The sequence below is a fragment of the Bos javanicus genome, chromosome 3 (assembly GCF_032452875.1).
Source record: "Bos javanicus breed banteng chromosome 3, ARS-OSU_banteng_1.0, whole genome shotgun sequence".
Lineage (NCBI taxonomy): Eukaryota > Metazoa > Chordata > Mammalia > Artiodactyla > Bovidae > Bos > Bos javanicus.
The window spans coordinates 42,470,865-42,491,170 of record NC_083870.1 but is presented as its reverse complement, the minus strand read 5'-3'; the positions used below and the strand labels follow the sequence as shown (position 1 = coordinate 42,491,170).

Sequence of the window (20,306 nt, the reverse complement as noted above, 5' to 3'; positions counted from 1 at the left end):
TCTGTGTTACTTCTCAATTACTTTTGTTAAAAGTGCAAGGTTCTGCATTGTATGTCCCTGTATCTTCTTATCCTTCACACGTGATTCTCAGCCCCTGTGCCCTAGAACAGTGCCCATCTCATCAGTCCTCTCCTGTGGAACAAAACAGTCAATAGGTCTTAATGCATGTGCACTCATTCACTCCAGTCATGTCTGACTCTTTGTAACCCTATGGTCTGTAGCCTGCCAGGCTCCACTGTCCATGGGATTCTCAAGGCAAGAATACTGGAGTGGGTTGCCATTTCCTTCTCCAGGGGATCTTCCCAACCCAGGAATCAAACCCATTTCTCCTGCGTCTCCTGCACTGCAGGTGGATTCTTGACCCACTGAGCCATGTGAGAAGCCCATAGGCCTTAACAGCTGACTCCAAATTCCATGTACGTGTTACTGCTGCTGCAGGGACCGCTACTGCTACTGCTTCTATTACTGTGTTCTGTTTGTGTGCTCAGTTGCTCAGTCATGTCCAGCTCTTTGCAGCTCCATGGACTGTAGCCTGCTAGGCTCCTCTGTCTGTGGAATTTTCCAGTCAAGAATACTGGAACAAGTTGCCATTCCCTAGTCTAGGGGATCTTCCCGACCCAGGGATAGAACCCACATCTCTTGCACCTCCTGCTTTGACAGGCGGATTCTTTACTTCTGAGCCACCTTTATTACTATACTATTAACAAGAGCAATGATAATTGATAATCTTCATTGACTCCTTACTATGTAACTGGAACCCTGCTAAGAGTTTTGTAAGCCTTCTTTCATTTAATACTTTCAATGGTGGTTGAATGTATATGCTCTTGAACAGACTGTGTTAGTTAGATCCAATCCCCTGTTCATTAGCTGTGTGACCAAGGGCTAGTTATTTAATGTTCCTGATTCTTGATTTCCTTATCTATGAAACAGAAATAATAAAAGTATCTATCTAGGAGAGTTGTTGAGAAAATTAAGTAATATAATTTAGAGAAGTAGTTATGAGACAGTAAGTTCTGTTCCAAGATGGCAGAGTAGAAGGACATGCATTCATCTTCTCCTGCAAGAATATGTGATATGTATTGACTACAAACCATTATTATTAATACAAATGTAATTTTGTCTATCTGTAAAATTCCTGCTGTGTTTATACAGCCCAGTTAAGAGTTCTTTTTGCTTTGGTCTCCCATATTTTTATTCCAGTTCCCTGCCTGGAACTGAAACCTGTTTTGAAACCAGTCCAGTTGGCTGGATCTCTGACAGCCTGTTATCTATTCCTGGGAATTGGATCTTGTCTCCTATGTCATCAGCCTCTGGATGGGATGCTACATATCACTCCCTGCCAGTGAAGCGACTTGATTTTTAATATTCCCATTGCTATCATATTCCAGGCAAATTAGGCCCCATTAACTTTGTCTTTGACTGAGCTCCAGTTCAACATGCTCCTTCATAAACGCCAATTTGAAGTGCTGAATGGTTTTCCCACCTTGCTCAATCCTGCTTCTTGCCCTTCTTCTACAAGCTGACTTTGAAATCATAGTACACCTGGAGGTCAAACTCGTCTAAGATATAGTTATAGTTATAAAGGACCCAAAGGTGAAAATACATAGTCCTTCCCTAAATGAACTTGTGCTGTGCTTAGTCACTCAGTCATGTCTGACTCTTTGGGACCCCATGGATTGTAGCCTGCCAGGCTTCTCTGTCCATGGGGATTATCCAGGCAAGAATACTGGAGTGGGTTGCCATGCCCACCTCCGGGGGATCTTCCCAACCCAGGGATTGAACCCATGTCTTCTGCCTTGCAGGCAGATTCTTTACTGTCTACGCCACCAGGGAAGTCCACGAATACTGGACTGAGTAGCCTATCCTTTCTCCAGGGGATCTTCTTGACCCAGGAATTGTACTGCAGTCTCCTGCATTACGGGTAGATTCTTTACCAGCTGAGCTACCAGGGAAAAATGAGCTTACAATCTTTATAAAATAGAAAAAACACAAAACACAGCTTATATATCCCCTTGGATTCCATTGATCTTGCCTGTCCTGTGTTCTAGACCTTCAGTTATTTCTCAAAAGCTTCTATAGTATATCTACTCTGTGCCTCACATGGTTCTGCTGTCTGGAGCCAACTTATTGCATAACTAAGAATCCTGACCCTCCACTTTGGTTATCTATCACCTTGTAGCCAGGTAACCAGCCACATGCTCAGAGTCACTGGCTGCTTCTTCCATTTTTTGTGCTCTGATGAATTACCTCACCATAGGCTTAAAAGACGGAGAAGGCGATGGTACCCCACTCCAGTACTCTTGCCTGGAAGATCCCATGGACAGAGGAGCCTGGTGGGCTGCAGTCCATGGGGTCACTAGGAGTCAGACACGACTGAGCGACTTCATTTTATTTTTTCACTTTCATGCATTGGAGAGGGAAATGGCAACCCACTCCAGTGTTCTTGCCTGGAGAATCCCAGGTACGGGGGAGCTTGGTGGGCTGCCGTCTATGGGGTTGCACAGAGTCGGACATGACTGAAGCAACTTAGCAGCAGCAGCAGCAGATTTTCTTTCTGATCATATTTTTCTAGACAAACCTCTCTCACCACAGCTTCACCCTCCCCTAACACATACAGCACCTTAATATGACGAAAATTGTTTTGCCTTCAGGGTTAGCATTTAATCTAGAATTTCCCTTCCACTAACTCTGAAAGAAAAACAAAATTTTAAACTGTTGATAAATCCTTTCATTCCACAATTAGAGATAAGGAGCTTACACACAAATACCTGAAATATAAATGAGGATATCACACTCTTTTTTGTTTTGATGGAGGAGGAGAGTTGGAGAGCAGAAAGGCAATGTGGGTCTTCAGAAGGGGACACAGCAGCCTGGAGGCAGGCAAGATGACTTTATCCAATTATACAATTTATTCACAGTTCTGCACTGTTCATCTTCATCTGATAACAAGCAAAGAAAAGCTGGGCATAGCAGTCCTGTGGGACCAGACACAGACAAATTATAATGGAAACTGTGATCAGATAATAAGCTTAAGCAAAGATCTAATCCATGATGGAATATTTATAAAAAGCAGAAAGAATTCCATATGGAATATCAACTGTATTAAACAAGGCAATTATAATCTGATGCTGGATATTCAGTATGGAACTGAATGAATATTATAGTTCAGATTTTGTTACAGCAAATGTTGTTTCCAAAAAAATCCTTTATAGAAGAAAATCTAAACCTGCTCTTGAAATGATAGGCCATTTAGTTAAAATCATATTTGTTACACTTTATTAGCATGGATAGTTATTAAATGGATAGTGATAGAGCTGTTATTTGAACTCAAATTCAACATTTCTAACTACTAACCTGAACTATACCCAGCACCTTCTGTTAAGAATCACTGTACTACAATGATCTATTTTGCTGAAAAATAAATATTATCGCACCTCCAGCTTTCAAAATTTTCAGTTAAAAATTTTAACATAGCATTCCAAGCTTTTTATAATCCACTTCTAACCTCAATATTCGGAGAAGGCAATGGCACCCCACTCCAGTACTCTTGCCTGGAAAATCCCATGGACGGAGGAGCCTGGTAGGATGCAGTCCATGAGGTCACTAATAGTTGGACGCGACAGAGCAACTTCACTTTCACTTTTCACTTTCATGCATTGGAGAAGGAAATGGCAACCCACTCCAGTGTTCTTACCTGGAGAATCCCAGGGACGGGGGAGCCTGGTGGGCTGCTGTCTATGGGGTCGCACAGAGTCGGACACGACTGAAGTGACTTAGCAGCAGCAGCAACCTCAATATTGACCCCAGTTATTTCATTTTAGTGTCCCATCACATTTGCTTACATTCAGTAAATATGCATTGAGCTAGCCCTGTACTAGGTAAAAATAATATAAGGACCCTCCAGAGTAACGACAGAATAACTAGGGAGAAATTGTCACAGAAGAGGTTACATATGAGTTGAACCTTAAGTATGGGTAGTATTCCAGAGGGAGAATAAGGTAAGGACTCTTAAGGCAGACACGTGCTTGGCATTTTCCTATTACATTGCCTTTTAAAACAAAAATGGAACCTTGGTACTTGGACAGCATGAGGTTGTAGAAAGAAACTAGACTGGAGAACAAGAAACTAGAACTAACCATATTGGACTAGCCACTTCAAGGCCTTGCTTTCTGTCTTTTCATCTATAGATTAAGAGGGTTTACCTAATACCTATTAAAGCCTGCTTCAAGCTGTAATAAACATCAGTCTGTGGTTGAGGAACAAGATCTATTCCATTATCTTATGTACAAACGCATGGAGGAAAAACTATTACAAGAGTTCTGGTTAACAACTTGGTCTCTGCTGCTCACTTGTTTTATGATCAAGAACAAGATTCTTGACTACCTGATGCTTTGATTTCCTTAGCTGATCATGTAAGGTTGTTGGAAGGGTTGAGTCATAATGTAATACTTTATATTAATGAATATAAAGTACATTGCCTGGCATATATCAAGAGTTCAGTGTTAACTATTTGATATAATTATATGTACCTTCACATGTGTTTGTATGTACTCACACACACATATATATATAATACCTGCACTTTATATGGGTAGAAATTTCACATAGTATTCAAAATATGTGGGCTTTGAAAATGTAATGAAACAATAAAAATCTGATTTGTATTCTTAGATAGAAGCAACTATTTTTTTTTTCAAATGACAGTGTGGATTTTTAGTGTAACTTTTACTTTAATTTTAAAAAGTGAAGAAATTGCATCATTCAATCTGTTCTTTCACTTTCTTATAACTTGGAGAAGTTTATTTTACTTATAATAATTACTTTCTAGATGGAAATACCTGTGCAACTATTTATATAACTCTGTATATAAATAACTGATATATATTCATTCGACAGGGTAAATACAAATAATAGCTGTCGTGTGTAAAATTCCTGTGTGCCAGGCAATTTTAAGAGTTTTACTCAGATTGTCTCATGTATCTTCTTGAGAGTTCTAAGAAGGAGAAATCATTTTTCCTATTTTACAAGTGAAGAAAATAAAATGGAGAGAATTAAAGACAGTGCCCAGGTCATATGACTAGTAAGTGCAGAGCCAATTCCATCCTAAGCCTTGTCTTTCCAGCCATGCTTCTCTTCCGTCCTTGCTTTGTGAGAGCTTGAAATTGTCTTGAGATCAACTCTTGATCATTAGTTAACAAATATGGCTAGTGATTAAATCTTCTAAGAACCCAAATGTCCATAAACAAAATGTGATATATCCATACAATGAAATACTGTTTGGCCATAAAAAGGAATGAAGTACTAATACATGCAACAATTTGGTTGGACCTTGAGAACACAATGTTAAGTGAAAGAAACCAGTCATACAAGATCACAAATTGTATGAAAGTCCAGAACAGGAAAATGTATAGAGTCAGGAATGGTGTGGATGGCAGGACAGTCGGAGAACAGCTAAAGAGTTTCCTTAGATATGATAAAAGTAGTCTAAGGTTGACAGTGATGATGGTCACAGCTATCTGTGAATACGCTAAAAACCACTGAAATGTATTCTTTAAGTAGGTGAATTCTATGGTAAGTAAATTATATCTTGATGAAACTGCTTTTAAAAAAGGTCCTCTGGGGAACTTTTAAAACAATTCTCAGGTTCTGCCTCACCTACCTCCAGAACCCCCACCTCTAAGATTCCAGTTTGATAAATTTAAATCGGTTCTGTTTTTGTAATGTAGTCACTAAGTCATGTCTGACTCTTTGTGACCACATGGACTGAAGCCCACCAGGCTACTTTGTCCATGGGATTTTCCAGGCAAGAATATTGGAGTGGATTGGCATTTCCTTCTCCAGGAGATCTTTCCGGTCAAATCTGTGTCTCTTGCACACGTCTCCTGCATTGCAGGCAGATTCTTAACCATTGAACCTTTTATGTTTTGATGATACGCTAGTTAAATGACCAGAAAATACATTTAAGGAATGGACACTAAACTGAAAGGGATGAAATACAAGAACTTCTAAACAATGTTTAACCATATTTCATGATTATATATATGTAACTACTTGCACTTCTTGGGGGATTTCTATTCAAATTGGACCTCTGAAAACACTACATCTTATTATTCTAAAGTTACAAATGCATTTCAGTTTCTTTAGAATGTGTTAGGCTTTTGCTGACTAAGCAGCATTACCTCTTAGTAGAGGTCCAAAGCTATAATTTGACCCCTCTGGCAAATTAAATACAATTATGCAAATTACCAGGATTTGGGCATAATCTAATTAGTACGATACATATGCACCAGATAATAATTTCCCTGGCTGAAAGCTAGATTGTCTTATTTCATGTTTGAAATATGTTTTAGAAAAACATTCTACTATGTAAGCAAGATTTCATTATCTTATATATACTATTTGCTCGGCTCCACAATGGACATGTTTAGAAAAATAAAGCCAAAATTGGAATCTTCAAGTGATGATGTATTTTGTCAGAAATTCATAGTTACCAAACAGGATATTCCATGAAACTAGAAAGAAAATTCAAGTGGAAATGATTGCTTTTCACTAATAAAGTATAATTGTAACACTGCTATAACTTTTCTCTTTATATAACTACAATCAGTGTCAAGTATGATTTAATGGAGATAATTCTGTTCATTTAAACGTAAAAGTTTAGGAGTTTAAAACTGACCTGAATTAAATTCATACCAATAAATTCCAGTCACACACTTTCTGAATGGTATTTATAATCATGAGATTGAGTGCACTCTTTTTTAAATATGTGAACCCTATTAGCATTAATCAGTATTACATGTATGCACTGAGCAGAAATCAGGAAAGATTTTTTTTAGAGCTCCTTACTGAGGAAACTAAGGAAATTATCCCTTTTATGTAGAGAAAAAAAGAAGCTTTCTTTTTCTTTCTTCCTACAAAAGTGATTTCATATGTGAGAGAAGTACTGACTAATAGCATTGGATATTGGCCTTTTATATAAAGGAAATTAATGTGCGGGTGTACCAAGGCCTCCAGTGCGCTATTGTCATTTCCAAGTGTGTGAACACAGCCTTCTCTCATTTATTCTTAGCTTTTCCAGGAGACTGCCAACAAGCACAGCCAGCTCTCAAGCTGTATTGCGCAAAGATTTGCAGCCCACAAAGATCGGGAGTTTTTTCCAAAGGTAACGTCAAGGTCATAAAAGCCCCTAAACAGCTGTTAGGGAGTAACAACGCTTAAGAAAACAGTGGCCTGTGTTAGCTCTTTGTTCTGTTAGCAGAGAAATGCTCATTTTGGTGGATAAAGAGGAGAAAAAAGTCCTGTTAATTCTATCTTTCTTAATCTACTTATAAACTCGTAGTGACAAGTATATTCCTGAGAAATAAAGCTGCACGAGCAGTGTTTGTGTTGTGAGTATATGTGAAGGCATTAATGAATAAGCATATTTCTAAGTGATGTTACCAGTTATTTTCATTATTCCAGGAGCTTCCCCACCACGGACCACAGAACCTTGTGATGGGGAGGGTGGCACAGAATCAGGGCAAAGCCGAAGAAGTGGGTGGGCAATAATCCAGATGGACCTGTAGATTTTCTTAATTGAGTATTATTAAAAATGCAAGAACTACCAATACAATATTGTAAAGTTTAAAAATAAAATAATATTTAAAAAAAATGCAAGAACTGAAATGTGACAGGAGAGGGCCCTCAAACATTTTACTCTAGAAACAAAAGTAAATCATCTCATAATTTGGATCTGCTTCAAAAATAATATGGGTGGAACAAGTAGGTGTGTTACAGATGAAACAAGATTGGTCATGAGTTGAGCGTTGTTGAAGCCACATGATGAATACATAGAGATTTAGTCTAGCCTTCTTTTTAACTTGGTGGCTTTTGAAATTTTCCCTTATGATAAGCTTGAATATTATTGTATTCAAAAAAGGTTAGGAACCACTGTGTTATGATAAATTGTCAAGTGATTTTGCTTAAAAATATTTCACTAGATACTCAAGCAGTCAAGTTGTTGAAAACAAACATTAAAATGGTTTTCTAAAGACTATATAAAAGATATTGTTAATCACTTGTTTACTATAGGGATGCCCAGATCTACTGTTTGTAAACTTAACCTAATCTTTATCTCTCAGCAAAAGTTAAACGGGGAAAACACAGCCTGCATACTTCTATAATGAGTTATAGGATATATCAATTGAGAGAAATCTAAAAATTAAAATGCATTTTTCACTGTTTGTTGTCAAGCCCTTTTTCCTCTCTTCCTCCCTCTCTCTTTTTCTCTCTCTTTCACTCTGATGCAGTATATTTACCCAAAATTTGAAGATAATGACCTATTTCAAAATTTAAGTGGCAACACAAATTAAAATGCGTCCTTTTGGTCTGTACAACCCGTCTTCAGCAACTGTTCTACTTTTCTTTAGCCTTGGCAAGCTATTCAGAACAACATTTCCTTCTTTTCATTCTGATGCTGGGTGATTGTTTGGTGCTGATACAACATTGGCTTTTCCCATAATTTAGCTAAGAGTGTTTTACACTAGGGAGTTGCAGTGTGTTTAGATTGTAAAGCTTTTTCTGAACAATTTTGTAGCAGAACTCTGTGTTCTAATAGCTCCAGCAAACTTGTTTTAACTACTTTTTTCCCTGGATTTTTATTAAAAGTTAATTCCAGTTTAACTTTAATGGTTTACTGTCACTTTGCCCTGAAGATAAATTAAAACATGCAAAGAGATGATCATTTCCTGTTTTATGCGTTGTTGTTCCTGTGTACAATGTTGGCCTATTTTATTTAGGTATATGACGTTCCATGAGGGTAACCAACTTCCTGATTAGTCCTTGGGAGCAACTCCTGGAAAACTAATGTAATCCTACATGTCAGCCACATGTGTTATGCTGGATTGGGTCAAGGCTTATGTGATCATGTGTATGCATGTGCCTTTAATTATATAAGAGAATTATCACTTATCACAGTGTGGTTTAATATTATTATGTTACAGCAGCTTCCCAAATTCTTATTTCTTCCCTGATATGCATGATAAGCTGGCAAATAGGTTTTAAGATGTACTTGTAGAAGAAGTAGGCAGCCAATAGTAGGAGGTGTTGGCTGAGACACAAATAGTTATTTCAGAAGATTATGTTTGCTTTAGTGATACATTGCTATGATGCTGTACTCTCAGGATATGATTTTCTGCCTTCTACAGAAGATTTTAGAAATAACTGCTTTTTCAATACAAATAGTAGACAAATGCTGTGTTCCTGGAGCATAATGGTCCTTAAACTTTCCTATTCACATGCAGCCTAATAGAATTTTTTTAACTTTTTATTTTATATTGGAGTGGAGTTGATTTAACAATGTTGTGGTAGTTTCAGGTGTACAACAAAGTGATTCAGTTATATATATATATATATATATATATATATATATATACACACACATGTATCTATTTTTCAGATTCTTTTCCCATTTAGGCAGCCCAGGAGAATTTTGCAAAAGCATGTGTCACTCTTGCACATTGTTACAGCTGAAAATTTTTATTGTAAGTTCAGATAGTTACAGAGGATATAATTTCTCTCAGGGAAATATTTTACTTAAAAATTAAAATGTTGTATTCCTTTTTAATATAAATTAATGTGATCTAAATACCATAGCAATTTAATATCCCTACCATCCATTTAAAAAGTATTTATGCTTTCTTTATAAGTATTTACATCATTTTTTCCCTTAAACTTATGTTTCCATTCCAGGTCATCCATAAGATGTTATTCTAATATATGTTTATGCAAGGCTATGGTTTTTCCAGTAGTCATGTATGGATGTGAGAGTTGGACTGTGAAGAAAGCTGAGCGCCGAAGAATTGATGCTTTTGAACTGTGGTGTTGGAGAAGACTCTTGAGAGTCCCTTGGACTGCAAGGGAGATCCAACCAGTCCATTCTAAAGGAGATCAGTCCTGGGTGTTCTTTGGAAGGAATGATGCTAAAGCTGAAACTCCAGTACTTTGGCCACCTCATGCAAAGTGTTGACTCATTGGAAAAGACTCTGATGCTGGGAGGGATATGGGGCAGAAGGAGAAGGGGACAACAGAGGATGAGATGGCTGGATGGCATCACTGACTCGATGGACGTGAGTTTGAGTGAACTCCAGGAGTTGGTGATGGACAGGGAGGCCTGGTGTGTTGCGATTCATGGGGTCGCAAAGAGTCAGACATGACTGAGTGACTGAACTGAACTGAACTGAAATATCTCTTATTAATATTTCAACAAAAATATTTATATAAATTGAACTTTAAAATTTTAAAAATTTCCTGTGAACATGAGGTCCAAACATCTCTGCTATAAGTCACCAATAGGTTGAGCATCAATACAATTTCTAGATTTTATTTTTAGAGACACATTTCCTAAGAAATCTGAGGCATATACCTAAGTAGATAGCTCTGCAAAGAGGGCTTTTTGTTTTTTAATTGAAAATTTACTTGACGTCTTTTCATTGCTTCTGAGTCATATGCCCTAAATTGCTCTGTATTTTGTTGGAAAATAATTTGGAAATTTATCAGGGAAAAACTTAATGAGGATTTATACTTGACCATTATTTCCCACTGCTTTTATTCTAGGACCTCTTAAGTGAGAAACTGAGATCTCAAAAAGTTCACCAAGACCTCCAGGATCCATCATCTTCCTCATCCTGAATGCAGCTCCTGTTACTGCTGCTTCTCTGACCAGCCAGTCAGGAGGTGGTCAGCAGACTACGTACCCAAAGACTGGCTCTTCCAGTTGGAGAAATGACCTTACTTCTACGTGACTCCGGGAGTGAAGGTCAAGCCCCAAATGAGTGTTTCTACGGTGGAAGCCCATTATTCAAGTCTTATCTTCATCTGTAAATTGTGAATACTATTCATATCTCCTTGATTCAAGGTTCAGTTGAAATGACACATGTGAAACTTCTTCCCGAGAACCATCTTAGCAAATGTATAGAAAGCTGCATAAATATTAGTTGTTCCATATGGAGGATATTTGAACCGCATCAGTCCCAACCCTCTGGTCTCTTTATCAAGTCAACTGGGTCTGCTGACAGAGCAGGAATATTAAGAAACATACAAAAATGCAGCCCACCCATTTGACCCTACTGCTGCATCTTGTTCTCTAACTGCTTGGTTTCCTAGCAAAGAGTTCATTAACCCACTGAGACCCTTCCTTGATGGGCATTTGGACACTGACAGGTACTTACTTCTCTCAGCAGTCTCTCCTTAGATAGCCTTTAATGATTTCCCTCATATTCCACACATTATATAGTGTTAGGCAAGAGGCACTCCTATCTTTTTCCTTGCTCTGTTACAGGCTGGGCTGATCCCAGACAATCGCTCAGTGGAAGGCTGATGGGACCAATATGTTCCCTATCAGATATACAATGAAGAAGAGAATTTAAGTAAATAAACCTGTTCGGTAAATAAAGAAGATAAGACTTCCCTGGTTGTACTGTGGATAGGAATCCTTTGCCAGTGCAGTGGACCCAGGTTTGATCCCTGGGTCAGGAAGATCCCCTGGAGAAGGAAATGGCAGCCTGCTCAGCAGTCTTGCCTGAGAAATCTCATGGACAGAGGACCCTGGGGCACTACAGTCCATGGGGTTGCAAAAGAGTTAGACACGACGTAGTGACTAAACAACAAAAACAGCTCCAAATCAACTGGTACAATGCTAAGAATTTTACAGATGCTCAATTAATATTTGTTGATAAGACCACTAAACATCCTTGCTTTCCTCAAATCTTCGCACATTTGAGTTTGTCTGGGTTCTGAAATTCATCTCAAAACATTTTCTCTGAATACAAGGAAGCACATTGTGAGGTCTTTTGAAACTGAGAACTTGTCAACTTTTTTTTTTCTTTACATCCATAGACTTCCTAGAATAACTTCTTCAAAAATCTATAGATAGTTTCTTTTACTTAAAAATTTTATTGTGACAAAATCTGTATCACATTACATTCACCACTTTAGCCATTTTTAAGTGCACAATTCGGTGGCATTAACTACATTTGCAATGTTGTGTCCCTTTTTTTGTCATCTGAATAGAATTCCTGATGTGTTTATGCCAGAGACGGATGAAGTGTTAGCTAAGAAACAATTGTAGTGAGCTTAAAGAACATTTCATAATCACAAAATACTTATCAGAGGACACAAATACATATAACATGTGAATTGAGTAGGTCCTGCGTCCCAGCCCATGGAATTAGGAAAGCCCCGTAACTGTTATGCAATGTGCAGCATCAGATCTTTGTTGGAACAGGATTGTCTTATGTCAGGCCAACACAAACTTGGCATTGATGCATAATTAATGAACTGGGAAATGGATTAATGAGATTTCTCTCTAATTAATGTTTCCCCAATATCTGGCATGAAAGCAAAGCTGCATTAATTAGTAGAGTGGGTGTTTGTGTGTGTGTGTGTATGTGTGATTGTTTGTGGATGTTGTGTGTCTGTGGTTATAGTCTGACATATTTCATTTGCAGTGTTTTTCCTTCCTGACTCATTCTCCTTCCTCATTTGCGCCCCCTCATCACTCCTTTTGTTTATCTCAGGACTGCCATTATGTTTTTGTAGGTGAATAGGGGGAAGGAGTGACAGATTGAACAATTCCATTTTTAGATGGATGTCAGCATACATGAATTCATCAATATTTCATAATGTAGGTGGTGAAAGCCCCTCCTTTTCTTAGAGCAAAGAGGACATTATGCTCTGTGTGTGCAGCTTAACTACCATTAATGTTAATTAAATCATGCAGGCAAAGCCCCTTTCTTGAGTTGATAACATGCTCTAGTGTACATCATCATCAATTGTAAGTCAACTCTTAATCATCTTGGGTAGCAGGAGAGATAAATCCCCCTGCTGAGCAAAAGCACCTCATGCAGGGATTATTGGCCAACATTAGGATCTGAACTTAAAATTGTAATTCTTTCTTTTCCTTCGAACTTCTACTATTGTTAGTTAAGTCAAAAATTCCCCCAGGAAATGAACAAATACAAGTGTGTGTGTGTTTATAAGCAGTGCGTGGGGTGCAGGGAGAAAGCAGAGATAAAGGCACATTGACGGCTAAGAGGAAGAATATTTTTTAATTCATGTTTTAGGGCTACAAAAGTATTTAATTCATTTTTCAAAATCTTGTATTTGAATAACACGTCTTTGCAGATATAAAAGATCTTCCATGTGAACACATGATAGTATAATGAAATAGCCACTGCTGAAAAATTTACTCCTTACATGGGTAAATATTTCTTCACTCCACAGATATTCATGAAATGTCTTATGTGCCAGGTTGTGACTTGCTACAAAGATAATTAAGACTAAGTTTTGCTATCAAGGAGCTCCCTGATTAGTGGGAGAGATTGACACATAAACAGATACTTAAAACATGTGAGCAAGCAGTTCAGTTCGCTAGAGCTTAAATTCAAGCTAGAGAATGATGAAAGGCACGGCTGAAAGCTAGAGGAAGGCCGAATAGAAAGCTTTGAATTCCACATTGTGCTAGTCAGGACAAGAACTGATGTCACTACAATGGTTTGAAATGTTGGAAGTGGTGTTCTCACTCTCAGATCAGTTTAGTGAAAGCCATGGCTCTATCCAGGGCACTTAGGCTTCCTCCAGCATCTTCCCCATCTGTCAACAGACTGGAGAAGAGACGAGTGAGTTAGGCCTGGGCTCACCTTGGGGTGATGCACTTCACTTCTCCCCATGGTGATCACATGCCCCAGTTTATGCCTGAATTCCTAGGACAGCAATTAATAGTGTCCTCTTGCACTCTCGATAGTGTCCTGATTTGGGCAATACATTGTATCATCACCCTAATGTCTTCCACCTCCATGGGCCAGAATTCAATCTCATCATCACACCTAACTTCAAGGAAGGCTGGTAAATCTATGTCAACAAGGGGAAGGCCAGTGAATTTTGGTGAATGCAAGACACTCCCTGATGCACATGTAAAAGCACCAAAGAGTTATCCTCTATAGCCATTGCCTTTTAAACGTTTCCTCCTAAATACTGATATGTATTTGAAACCTTCTTTCTTATCTTAAAAATTCATTTGCATTTGCATCCTGCTGCAATGGCAACCCACTCCGGTACTCTTGCCTGGAAAATCCCATGGATGGAGGAGCCTTGTAGGCTGCAGTCCATGGGGTCTCTAGAAGTCGGACACGACTGAGCGACTTCACTTTCACTTTTCACTTTTCACTTTCATGCATTGGAGAAGGAAATGGCAACCCACTCCAGTATTTTTGCCTGGAGAATCCCAGGGACGGGGGAGCCTGGTGGGCTGCCATCTATGGGGTCACACAACTGAAGCGACTTAGCAGCAGCAGATCCATAATATATTTGTGTTTTTCTTTTTAATTAATTAATTAATTAGTTTTGGCTGTGCTGGATCTTCATTGCAGCACTCTGGCTTTCTTTGGCTGCAAGCAGCGGGGGTGCCTCTCTAGTTGTGGTGGCTTCTCTTGTTGCAGAGCACAGGCTCTAGGTGCATGGGCTTCAGTAGTTGTAGCACTCTGACTCAGCAGTTGTGGCACGTGGGCTCAGTTGGTCTGTGGCATGTGGGATCTTCCTGGACCAGGAATCGAACCCATGTCTCCTGCATTAACAGGCAAATTGTTATCCGCTTCCACCAGGGAAGTCTCCCATGTTTCTCCTAAAATAAGATTAATGTGCTTTCTTTCTTCAAAAATCTTCACAGATAAATAATGCTCCAGGAATATTTGCCATAGTTAGTTGTTATTTTATTGACTCCTAGAAGAGCCATACACCACTGAGACATACACCACTGAACAGTCTTAGACAGAATGACCTGGACAGATTTTCGTTTTAAAAAGAACTCTCTGACACCTCTGTTAGTGTAGATTCCCAGTGGCAGATCAGAGAGACCAATCCAGGTTTTTACAGTTATCTGGGTAAAAGATGATAAGCCATCTGATTTAGGTTAGTGCTGGTAGGAATTGTAGGAAATTAATTTAGCAGGACTGAACCAAGAAACAATTTTACTATGTAAAAATTAAATGCTTCAGTAAAAACATAATAAAATTGTGAAGCAAGGAGCAAACTGGGGAAAACATTTGTGACACCTGAATGATATGAAAGATAAGAGGGTTGATATTCCTAATAGTCAAAGTGGTCTTATGACTCAATAAGATAAAAAACTTTCTAATAGAAAAAATGGATGCAGCAATTTATCAAAGAATATAATTGCCCTACAAAATGTTAAAACTTCACTAACGATCAAAAAGTGGAAATAAAAAGACAAGAACTATTTTTCATTACCAGATTAGTGAAGAAATTCTCGTAATAGCACATACGTATGTGCAAGGTTGGGCTTCCCCAGTGGCTCAGTGGTAAAGAATTCACCGCAATGAAGGAGACAAAGGAGATGCAGGTTTGATCCCTGGGTGGAGAAGATCCCCTGGAGGAGGAAATGGCAACCCACTCCAGTATTCTTGCCTGGAGAATCTCATGGACAGAGGAGCCTGGTGGGCTTCAGTCCATGGGATCGCAAAAGAGTTGGATACAACTGAAGCAACCACACATATACCACATGTACAGGTATTAGTATCAGTGCTGTCTTACCTGTTAAAATGGAAAGAAAGTATTTCCTTCAGCGAAAGATTCGTTAAATAAATTATGACATATTCCTATCAATGGAAATTATACAACCATTAAAATATGAAAAAAATATTGTGTATATCTATGTTTATTGAAATAGAAAGACTTCTGTGATCTGTTAAGTAAAAACAGAATGTTTCTCAACTCCTTGTATAACATGCCTCACTTTCTATAAAATTGTCTGTATGTGTGTTTAGGAATGTGCATGTGTGTATACATAGATATATCTATAAGGCTGTTCCACAAAATATTAAAACAGTGCTTATTTCTAGGTAGTAGGGTAGGAGATGATTTTTAGTTTTTTTCTCTTTTTATATCGTTTTTAAATTTAAAAATAAATATTATTGTTTTATAAGTGAATAAAACTTTTTTCTTTTTTGGGGAAAAAACAGCAGGTATTTTATCCCTTGTAGTAAAAAATGAGGATGGCTTGATAATGAGTTGCATATACAGAGTGAAGGAAAAGTCTTAGTCAAGGAGGACGTCCAGCTTTCTCATTCCTGTCATTCTCTGGTAGCGGATGAAAGGCAACCTCCTCTTAGTTACCTTTTTCCCCCATTGTCATTTCTTCTTCTGTGTAACTTCTCAGCTCAGATTCTGCCCCTCCTAACTCTGTATGCTGGTCACATTGTTAACCCTTCTAAAATCGTTTGTTTTATTTTAGGATATTCTCTTTATCTACTTTCCATAACTGAGTAGCAAAAGATTGGAAAAGAGAGATATCTGGAAATGACTGGTTTAAATATTCTCGGGTCTTCCCTGGTGGCTCAGATGGTAAAGAATCTTCCAGCAATGCAGGGGACTCAGTGTCAATCCCTGGGTCAGGAAGATCCCCTGGAGAAGGGAATGGCTACCCACTCTTGTATTCTTGCCTGGAGAATTCCATGGATAGAGGAGTCTGGTGGGCTACAGTCCATGGGATCCCAGAGAGTCGGACACAATTGAATGAGCATGCAAGTGCATAAAAAACAAAAAAATAAAAAATGTATTGAGGACCCCAGTTTGGCCTCAGAGAAGAATGGGTGTATGAATAATGAAGTTTAGTAGGGGTCCGCTGCTGGGTGGCTCTGTTTCATGCTATTCCAAGTAGTGGTAAGACTTGTGAATAGGGTAACCCAGTGTGTTGCAAAGTTTGGTAAGGAGCAGGAAAGAGTTCACTGTTGACTGGATTATTGCTAGAGCAGGAGGTTGAATTGTGAAAACAATGGCCAATCTTGGTTAACAATTTAGGAGGAATTGCCAACTCATTCTTTTTCTGTATTGCAGTTTTACCCTGCAAACAAATCTATTTAAAAGCCAAGTTATGCAGACACAAGCTTAAATGCTGTCTCTGTAAATGTACACATTAAACATAGACACTCTTCATGGTCAAGAAACATAAAAGATTGAAGTCTAGATGGGCCAGCTTCTTGAATCTTATTCTCTAGGGCCACCACACCCCAGACAGTCTGTCTTTCTTGTCGTCACTGAGATCTTTGCCATTTGAAGCTGATTCATCCCAGCCTTCAAGGGCCAGGGCATTTCTTAGTGTGCACTGAACTCAGGCCAATCTATTGTTTCACACTATTATTGTTTAAAAGACAACGTGTACTAGAAATGTGAAACAGGAAATGTCTATCTGACCTTATTACCGGAGAAGAAATTTTCCAGAGTCCATACACTGATGTAATTATTTTCACATTTTTAAAAACTGTTTAGTGGTCAATTCTTTGGAAGAATTGTCTTTGCTATCGTGGTCACAGCATAAAGCTTATTGTTGTTTAGTCACTAAGTCATGTCCGAATCTTTTGCAATCCCATGGACTATAGTTTTCTGACCCAGGGATTGAACCCATGTCTCCTGCATTGCATACGTATTTTTTTTTTTTTTAACCACCAAGCCCCCTGGGAAGCCCATAGAGCTTATCATGCTTTTAAAGGAATAGAACACTGTAACTTCCACAATAAGGTTTCATATTATTTTCAAATTAGTTTTTTTTTTTCTCAGTTAGTGTGTGTTTGTGAAGCAAATATATTTGAATGTGTTAATTTTTATTTTCTTTGGAGGGTCCTTATACAGAAACTTTTTCTCCATCTTGAAAGTCGATGACATATGCCCCATTCCCTTCTGTTCTAGGACTGTTTTGTATAATTTCCTGTAAACAGCAGTAGGCAACTTCAGTTTATTCTGGCTGGTTGGTTCACTATTCTTGCAGTACTTACAATGGACATTTCTCAGGAAGGCTAATCTCTTTTTTACTTTGGTCCTATTCTCATCAGCACCAATCCAGTGCTTTGAAATGAACTGAAACGCTGTGCTCTTTGAAGGGATGATGATTAAGCCTTAAACTGGGTCCAGGGATGAGCTGAGGAGGAAAAAGCCCTCATAAATCTGGTATTTTTTTATCCTGAGAAGTGAAAAGCAATAAGCAGTACTCTATAAAGAAAGGAAACGATAATTACAAGCTTTTCCCCTGACTGCTGTACTCTGTCCTTGGTTTAAAGCAAAGCAGAAGCCAACCAATTATTTAGTCCTCTTGTATATTTAAGGGTAGAATTTGATTATATATATATATATGACATCAAGAAATAGAGATCTTGATTCAAGTATGACCATGTCTTTTCTTCTCTTTCATTTATTATAAGTAGTTTCATATTGTTGTTTTATATCAGTTTGTATCCATGATCTTTTTTTCATCCTGTGTGTTATGCATCTGATAAACTCCATTTCGTCCCATCTCTTTCCGTTTTTTCTGCTATAGACAATTTTTCAGAATCCCAGGAATTTTTTTTCTCTAGCTAAAATGCTACCACCTGTAGCATTATTTCTAATGTTGATTTGAACTCCCTTGTCCTAGCATAGGCTGTGAAGGTTGAATTCTTAAGTGTAGCTATAGAAAATGAGTGACTGGTGTTCAGCTAAGCTCAGTCTATGTCTTTGCATGACCAAAAATATTTAGGTGAAAGTGAAAAATTCAATTAGCTATTATTTTGTCTGTCTAGTCCCTCCAAATTTACATGAATATTTTAGGAAATTTTCTTAAGTTAAATTCACTGAGTGTATATATTTCATGTATGTTGATGGCTAACTTTTTATTATGTAGCTATATAGTCAAAAGTTTTCAGTGAAAAACAGTTTCAGTTTTTTAAAAAGCCATTTTGGAAACGAGGTCAGTGGGTGTCTTGTTTTAGAGGGGGAGGGTCGGGAGAACATTGGAGTAAGAGGAAGTCCTATGTCAAAGGGCTCTGTGCACATTTTCCTGAACCACCTCAGCTGAGCGCAAATGTCATCTGTTATTTTAACTGATTGTAGTAGCTGCATTTTGCCTTTTCTCACATTACATCGTGAAATCAATAACTTATAAGTATGACAAATCTTTATATCCCACAGTTTCCTCTTCCTTCTCCCCAAGTCCTAACAGGTTCCTTTTCATCCTTTCTCAAGACCTCAAAAGCTACCAGATTATGGTGGAAAAGCTAAACACATTTTGAGAGACTACTTACCATTAGCCAGAGGGGAGGTCCTGAGTCATCCAAATGTTCCCTAGCTGGAAAAGAAGCATGAAAAAATGTTCTGCCCGCCTCTGTATATGCTGCAGCATCCAGGTAGATCAGGGAAACATATTATGACACCCAGTGAAGAAATGAAAGGGTAAACGAAATGCAATGTATTTCTGTGCCTTCATTTTCAGAGGATACAGGGACTTCATTTTTCTTCTCTTCTTCCAGCTTGTGTATTTCAGTTTTGTACTGAATCGTTCCTTGGATTCATAAAATATTAAAGGACTATATAAAGAAAGACTTAGAAATCAAAGGCAAGTCACGTAACACGGCCTCTGTCAGGTGCGTTCATAAAGCTGGCTCTATCAAAGAACAGTGGTAAATTAATAAGCACTGGTTTCTCACCATGTTCTAATTTTATACTAAATGCAGTGATTGCAAGAACACTGAACAGGAAACATTTAAGGATTTTGTCTGGGCAAATACTGACCTTAAAATTCTGATCTCTGACAATGTCAAGCATATTTTGTGGGAAATTGTGAAGTAAAATTTTGAAAATAAAGGACAACTTAAGTGTTTAAATATTTATGAATTGTCTTAATATTTTTAGAGGAAAAAAATCACGCTGTTTATTTTTCAGAATGGGATATGATTACCATACCAAAATCCACAGAATGTGAAAAAGTAAAGTATCAAGAAAGACTCAGTTGTTTTTATTCCAAAGATATATGTAATAAATATGGATATATTCATAAAATATACATGGAAAGATATATAAGGAACTAGAAACTGGTTGCCTTTGAGGAAAAGAATTGAAGACCTAACAGTCAGGGAGACTTTGCACAATTTACACTATTATATTTTAATTTTTTTCTTGGTACAGGTATAGCTTTTTTAAAAAGAAGAATAAAGCTTTACAAATACAAATATTTTATTGTAAGTCTCTATTTCTATAAAATTAAAAGTAGGTGCCTGATCGGTAGATTTTGTTACCGAAACAAACTTGAATTTGCTTGCCTGTCACAAAGCAAAACCAATTTACTGACAAGTCCTGTTGAAGGAAAACACAGCATTTATTTGCAAGGTGCTAAGCGAGAAGAGGGCTTCCCTAATGGCTCAGATGGCAAAGAATCTGCCTACAATTCAGGAGACCCAAGTTTGATCCCTGGGTCTGGAAGATCCCCTGGAGAAGGAAATGGCAACCCA

The 20,306-nt window shown here is 38.0% G+C and overlaps 1 long non-coding RNA gene across 1 annotated transcript; it reads left to right on the top strand.

Moving 5' to 3' along the window:
- The first annotated feature begins 4,907 nt into the window (after positions 1-4,907).
- Positions 4,908-19,686, top strand: LOC133244215 (uncharacterized). The gene is made up of 2 exons (XR_009735334.1): positions 4,908-7,162; positions 10,594-19,686. It is a non-coding gene; the product is annotated as an uncharacterized LOC133244215 (long non-coding RNA).
- The last annotated feature ends 620 nt before the right edge of the window (positions 19,687-20,306 follow it).